The sequence below is a fragment of the Miniopterus schreibersii genome (genome assembly GCF_964146895.1).
Source record: "Miniopterus schreibersii genome assembly, chromosome: 2".
NCBI lineage: Eukaryota > Metazoa > Chordata > Mammalia > Chiroptera > Miniopteridae > Miniopterus > Miniopterus schreibersii.
The window spans coordinates 99,500,966-99,508,557 of NC_138102.1; positions in this window are offsets into that span (position 1 = coordinate 99,500,966).

Genomic DNA, 7,592 nt, shown 5'->3' on the forward strand with positions numbered 1-7,592 from the left:
GTCATGGTAAATTCCATTTAATAAGAAGCCTCTGTTGGGCTCTGACTCAACCCCTCAGGCGTGTCCTTCTCCAGTCCAGGCTGTCAGGGAAACCAGTCTCCTGCTCTGTGCTCACAGTAAAGGGAGGAGGAGGAGGGGCAGGGAAGTGGCTTGGTTCCCCAGTCACACCCTTAAGGCTCAGGAGCCCCTGCCGAGTGGTTGTTACAATCAGTCCTGTTCTACAGGTGAAAAACTGAGGTTCAGAGAGATGGTGTTCTGCCTACAGTCACAGGGTGGAATCCTTTCAAAGCTGGGACTCAAAACCAGGTCTCTGTGGGCCCCCAGAGCGGGTTCCTTCAAGGTGATCACAGCTCAGACCTTACACTTTTCGTGAGGTAAATGTGACACCTATCTTGTTCAGTTTCTGGAGTGGTGCCCACTGTATTTCTGGTGCTGGTCCCCCTCCTTATCTCCATGCTAGCAGTGTGATCTCATTGCCTGCTCAGATAGTTAGGGAGTGGGACCCACAGGGTTCCTTAAAAGAGATTCCTGTCTCTCCCTCTGATGGAATGTTCTCTTCTGTCCTTACCTGCCAATGCCCCTTTAACCTTATCAACCTGACTCTTCACTCTCACCATACCACCCTCTTGATGTCCCTAAATTATGCCACCCTCCTTTATGCTGCACAGCAGAAAGAGTCACCTTGTTGAATCACTTGCTTAGCTTGTCAGGACTGTATTTTGAAGTGGAAAGGCTTGCAAACATGCTGTTTAAAGGGGGAAAGGAGTCTGTCAGTTCAGGCAATCCATAAAGATGCTAATTAGCTGGATGGAAAGTGTCCAAATGCAAGCAGCAGCATCTCCCCTCTCAGATGAGATATCCCATCCCATCTAATACCTTTTCCTTGACGGCTAGGATTCTTCCTCCCAGGTCAGGCTGCAGACAGCTCAAGAGCATTACTGATTTCTTTAGCTCAGGGTTTTTGTTGTTAATTTTTTTGTTGATTGATTTTAGAAAGAGAGAGAACGATTTATTGTTTCACTTATCTATGCATTAATTTGTTGATTCTTATATGTGCCTTGACGGGATTGAACCTGCAACTTTGGTGTATAGGGACAATGCTCTAACCAACTGAGCTACTCTCTCAGGGCCTAGCTCAGGGTTTCTCAGCTTCAACATTATTGACATTTTGGACCAGACTGGGGTGAGGGAGTGAGCACCTCTGTGCATTGTAGAATGTTTAATAGCATCCCTGATTGCTCTCCATCCCCAAATTGTGGTAATCAAAAAAAATCTTCAAACATTGCCAAATGTCCCCTGTGGTACAAAATCACCCTTGGTTGAGAGCCACTGTATAAGCCCAGTCAGCCACCATCAGCTTCCATCAGCTTTCAGTTGTGGGGATTCTTTTTTTCTTTTTTTAAATCCTCACCCAAGGATAATTTTTCCATTGTTTAGAGAGAGAGAGAGAGAGAGAGAGAAACATTGATGTGTGAGAGAGACATAGATTGGTTGCCTCCCACACGTATCTTGACAGGGGCTGGGGACTGAGCCTGCAACCAAGGTACATGCCCTTGGCTAGAATCAAACCTAGGACTCTTCAGTTCTCAGGCCAGTGGTCTAACCACACAACCAAACTGGCTAGCACAGTTGTGGGGATTCTTAAGATGTGGGGTCAGGAAAGAGGGGCTCTGGGCTGTCATACGAAGGAGACCTCACAGTGGGAGTGTTCCAAGGCAGACACAGGTTCTCCTTGCCAGCCCTTGGATGAGAGTACTGTGAAGGAAAAAGTCACACAAAGCTTTGAGTATAGAAGCATACTTATTTCTCCACAGTCAGAGTTAACCGGAGGCTGAGGTAGTTGCCTTAAAAGTTTAGCTTGAAGACCAGCTGGTGTGGCACAGTGGTTTAGTGCCCTCCTAGGAACCAAGAAGTCACAGTTTGATTCCCGGTCAGGGCATGTGCCCGGGTTGCAGGCTTAGAGGGAGTGCAGGAGGCAGGCAATCGATGATGTTTCTCTCTCATTGATGTTCCTATTTCTCTATTCCTCTCCCTTCCTCGCTCCCTAAAAATCAATAAAAACATATATATTTTTAAAAAGTTTAGCTTGGAGATTAAGAGTTCTGCAGTCAGAGACCCAGGTTTGAATCCCGGCTTTGCCCCAGATTAGCTATGTGACTTTGGACAAGTTACTTTACCTATCTGTGGGTAATGTAATCTAACAGGATGATACAGGGGTGCGCACAAGTAGGTTTACAGTTGTAAGTACACGAAAGTTTATTTTTATATTATTATTTATTCATTATTGTATAATTTGTCTTCTTATTATTATTGTTATTATTTCAGATCCTTACTTATGATTTATCTTTTAGGTAATGATGGCTGGTAATTTAACCTACTTCTGCCCACCCCTGTATCTATATCTTACAGTTGTTCTAAGAATTCAATGAGAAAATACGTGTGCCCAACTCACAATAAGTGCTTCACCAGTGTAATCCATTTTTTAAATTTCTGGACCAATCTTTGATTCTTTCTTAAAATTATGTAGATAAGTATATTTCCACCCAAACCCTCCAGATAATTGTATCAACCTCCTGCTTGGTTGATTCTGGAAACAGTGTACCAAGCACCAACTTTAGAATCTCCTTCTTGCTCTTTCTGGGAGGTACAGATGCCCAGCTTTGAGAACGTCGTGGTTGTCTGCAAAGCTGTACTCGCCACCACTAACCCAGCAGGGTTCCTGGCCACATGGGCCCACACTGTTCTTACTCTGCTCATTGTGAGCTGGGGTAGTTTACTAACATTTTCAACTCCATCCTGTCCATGAAAGGGTTTACTAATATATTCAGTCACAGACAAGGTATAATTTTTAAAAAATGGACAACAGTAATAAAATAATGAATGGACCATCCTTCCACATTAGGCAAGGTTCTAAAAGACAAAAGGCCATGTGTCATGTATAAAAGCTGCCTTGCTCTATAGTCAACAGTAATCAGCCAGGTCAAGGAATGGACAAAAATGAAAGGATTTGAAGGGTCATGGCTTGGAGGTGCCGCATCAGCAAAGGCTCTACCAGCCTCCTTCAGGAGCATGCCAAAGGTTTCTTTGAAGACTTAGAGGCTAGAGTGATGAAATGGTAGCTCCAAGCCATGGATATTTTCTCTGTGCAGGGCCCCTTTGAATTTGCCTGACTTCAAAGTACAGTGGGGTGGTGGATATGAAGCTGCTAAGGAGAGTCTTACAATACTTGCAGATACTCTCTCTCTCAGTGCATTTTCAATGTGTGGGGGAAATACATCTGAGAGAACACACACTGGTTAGGAGGAGGAGCATATGCTTGATTTTCAAACGCTGCTCTTTGGTCGGAGCCCATCTTTGGACTGCAGGCCTAAATCATCCTCAGCAACTGGCTGACAGACTATGTGCTTAAGTGCTAACCGCCTTTCAGGACCTAACCTGCTCCTACATGAGGAGCTTCTGAACATGAACAGTCTTGCTACTGCCTGGCAGCTACATAGTTATTTCCTCACAAATGTGACAGGTAAGCTCAGATTTGTAAACATGGGGATCAGTTTTAGAATTCTGAAGGTACAAACTGGTGGTATAGTTCCAGCCCAGACTACATCACCCTGTAATCTTTTGGGCACAATAAAAGAGTGGGTGGCTTCCTCAGAGGACTGAGCTCCGCAGGGCCAGAGGCGAAAGCAGCTTAGAAGAGCATAGGAAAGCAGCTTCCATCCCTGTGGCTATTGGCTTCCCTTTTCTCTTCCCTTTTCTAGTCCAGTGAAGTCCAAGGCCTTGGAATTCGAGCCAAACCTGTTGGCTGCTGTAGAAGAGGAGCGGGGAGAGAAGCAGCCGTGCTGCTGGCCCAGGCACCAACTCAGCGTTGCTGTTTCCATTTGTAAGTCTGCATCGTTACTGAATAACCCTTACACGTTAGTGGTGACAGGTCAGCGTAAGATGTCAGATGACTTATTTTAATATAGTATGTACTTTGAAAAAGCTTTGTATTTTGCAATAAGTTTAGACTTACAGAGAAGTAAAAATTGTACAGAGGATTTCTATCTATTCCTCACCCAGCTTCCCCTAATATCGACATCTTATATAATCACAGTCCATTGAACAAAATCAAGAAGTCACTTTGGTACAATACTATGAACTAAAATAGGTTTATGTGGAGTTTATCAGTTTTTCCTCTAATGTCCTTTTTCTGCCCCAGGGTCTAATCCAGGATTTCACATTGCATTTGGTTGTCATTTCTCCTTGTCTTTTCTGATCTGTGACCAACTCTCAGTCTTCCTTTGTCCATCATGATTTTGTCACTATTGAAAAATGCCAGTCAGTTAGGCTGTCTCTCCATTTGGGTTTGCTTGTTGGTTTCTCATGGATTTCAGCAAGAATACCACAGAAGGGATGTGCCCTTCCCTCTCAGTGTACAATATCAAGCGATTCATTATGTCAATAATTCTTATTACTGATGATGCTAACCTTGATCACTGGACTAAGAGGCTGCATTTCTCTGCTGTAGTTACTGTTTTCCTTTTTTTAGTTAATAAATATCTTGAGGGAGAGACTTAACTTATGCAAATAGCCTGTTTCTCCTCAAACTTTGCCCACCAATTATAGCACCCATTGGTGAATCTTGCTTGTAATAATTACTTTTGTGGTGTTTAATGGTGATTCTGTACTTTCTTCATTTTTTCCTATATTTGTTAATTGGGATTTTTCTGTAAGGAAAAACTTACCCTTCCCCCCCCTTTCTTTCTCTCCTTCTTTCATTATTTACTTATATCAGTATGGACTCATGGGTATTTATTTTATCCCATGGGCTCCAATGTAATTATATTGTCATTTATGCTGTAGGCCACATTGTTCTAACTTTGGCCATTGGGAGCTTTTTCAGTTTGGGTTCCTGTGTCCTTTCAATCCTGTGCCTCCATCATTTCTGAGCACTTTCTTAGCTTCTCACATCACAAGAACCTCCAGGCTTATCTTATATTTTCCCTTTCCCAGCTTCTCCAAAAGAGCCTTGATTCCCTGTAATGGATCAGAGTATTTATAAGCCAACATTTGGTGATTGGCGTGTCATTTCTTCTAGGCCATCTCAGCAGACAGTGCTAGGAAATATATGTATGTATAATAACCCATGTATATTATATATACATTTTATATTTACTTCTTTATCAATCTGTAAACATATTTTTAAAATATGGGTTCACACTGGTATCTCTGATTCCACCCAACACCACAGGGTTCATTCTAGCCTTCCCCATTTGTAACTTCTTTTTCTGACCGCCAGAGGCCTGGCCCTCATTATCTACACTGAATCTGCTGTTTTGTTCAACTGTAGTATATACATAAAGTGATTTGAGAATTGCTAATCCATAGCCTTCTGAGAAACAAATTTACTAATTACAGTGTTTGTGTAGAGTTCTTTTTGTCTTAAGCCTTCCCATATCCTTTTAAAATAGTGTTTTCAAAGTTCCAAAGTTCATTTCTTCCCTTTTGGTATGGTTATAGTTTTCATTTGTGATACACTTAAGTTAATTTGTTATAGTTATGTTCCTTTTTGGGTCTCCTCACATCCTTGTCTGTTTATTTTAATGTACACACAGCAAATTTCATTCTCCATGGTTTATAGGTTTTGACAAATGCATAGAGTTATGTATGCATCATTACAGTCATGATACAGAATAATTCTATCACAAAAATTCTCTCATGCTGTCCCTTTGTAATTAGCCCCTTCCTGTCTCCTGTCTCCTGTCTCCTGTCCCCTGGGCAATCACTGATTTGCTCCTATATTATGGCCTTTTCCAGAATGTTAAATAAATGTGACCATATAATAGTCTTTTCGATCTGGCTTATTTCATTTAGCAAAATGCACCCAAGAGTGACCCATTCTATAGTGTGAATCAATAATTTGCTCCTTTTTAGTGCTGAATAATATTCCATGTTTTAGGCACCTTGGGCTGTTGCTGCCATCACTGTCACACTGCCTTGAGTCAGGCTGGGTATTCCACAGGAAAAAATGATACTCACACTGCTGGCTTGGTGGTACTTTGGATCCTGGTCTTCTTCCTCAATCTGCCTGCTACTATCTCCCTAAAACGGCTGCTATATCACTCTGTTCAGGTGTTATAAGGGCAGTCAGTGGAGAGTCCAGGGGGAGAGTATGTTTGCCGGCTTACCCCAAATGGGAGCCTCTGTTCATTGCCTTTTTGCTTTTAAAAGTCTGCAGTCAGTGTATTTCCTGATCCTTATAATTGACCTATTTTGTCTTTATGGTAACCCATAGGATCTTCACTTGGTCCCTGTGGTACCCAGTGTTTAGAAATTTCCCAGTGTTTGTCCTTGGTCTAATTTCACCTACTGTGTTGGGTGTTGGTGGCCCCTTTCATTTGGGAAACTCATGTCCTTCTGTTCTGGGAAAACGTCTTGAATAATTTTGTTGCTTTCTCTTTCTGTATTCTCTCTTTCTGGGGTGCCTTCTATTATTTAAATGTCAGACTACTTTTCTCTTTCATTATCTATCTCTGTCTTTTTGCTCTAGTTTCTGGGATATTTCCCATTAACTTTTTTCTCCAGCCTCTCTAATTTGTCATCTGTGCGCTCATGTTTTTAATTCCCACAGGCTCTTGTTGTTACTTTCTGTAGGTTTCTTTTTAAAATACCATTACATTCTTTTCGCATGGGTTGTCTGTTGTCTCTGAGGACATTAATTATTTTGGGGGAAGTTTTCTTCTCCCTGCATAGACTCCAGGTTGCTTTTCCTTTTGTTTGTTTTATATCTGTCTTCATGATAAAGAACTGAGGACCCCAAAGCTAACTGGGAGCTCCGAGCTCAAAGCAGGGCTGGCTGACTCGGAGCTTCACTGTAGGATGATCTGGCTAAGGGGACCATTTTTTGAGCAATCTCTGATTTCAGTATCTTTGGGTCATTTCTCTCAGGCTGGTCAGATGCTACAGAGCAGAGTTTTAGTCTCCTGCCTGGGAAGCTTAAGATTTGGCTGCCAGTGTTCTGGGAGCTAAGTTGGGGGAAGAGGGCTGGGGGGTCTCAACACTCAGCATTTCTTATGCATATAGTCATTTAATCTTCTTGTTTTTGACGTGGCGCTTTCAACTTCCCAGTCCAGACTCTTCTAGTTTGCACTCTTAAGAGAGTGAAAGCTCTAGACTCTGGTGGAATGGGAAGAAAGTGGTCTTCCAGTGGTACACAGTGGGGGAGGGAATCTAGAGATCTGTATCTCTGGGCGTTTCACCCAATTCTTATTTTAGCCACCCTCCTCGTACCTGCATTTTTAGAGGTATTTGTTGGTTCCTGAGCTTTTGTAAAGATTCTGTAGTGTAAAATGAATTCATCCTTTGTTTTATCTACTGCCAACTCCAGGCCTACTTCATCACTTCCTAGCTTCTGGAATTTTATGGCTGTTGTCTCTCCACTCCTCCCCTGCCTGTCCTTGTGGGGTATGTTTTAAAGAAGTCTCTTTACTGTAGTTTTGCTGTGTTTTGGGAGGGAGTAAGCGATATGTGTATATTCAGTCTTACATCCTAGAATGGACGTCTAGAATGTTGTTGTTTTTTTAAATTACAGAAATCTTAACGCTGAAATGGGA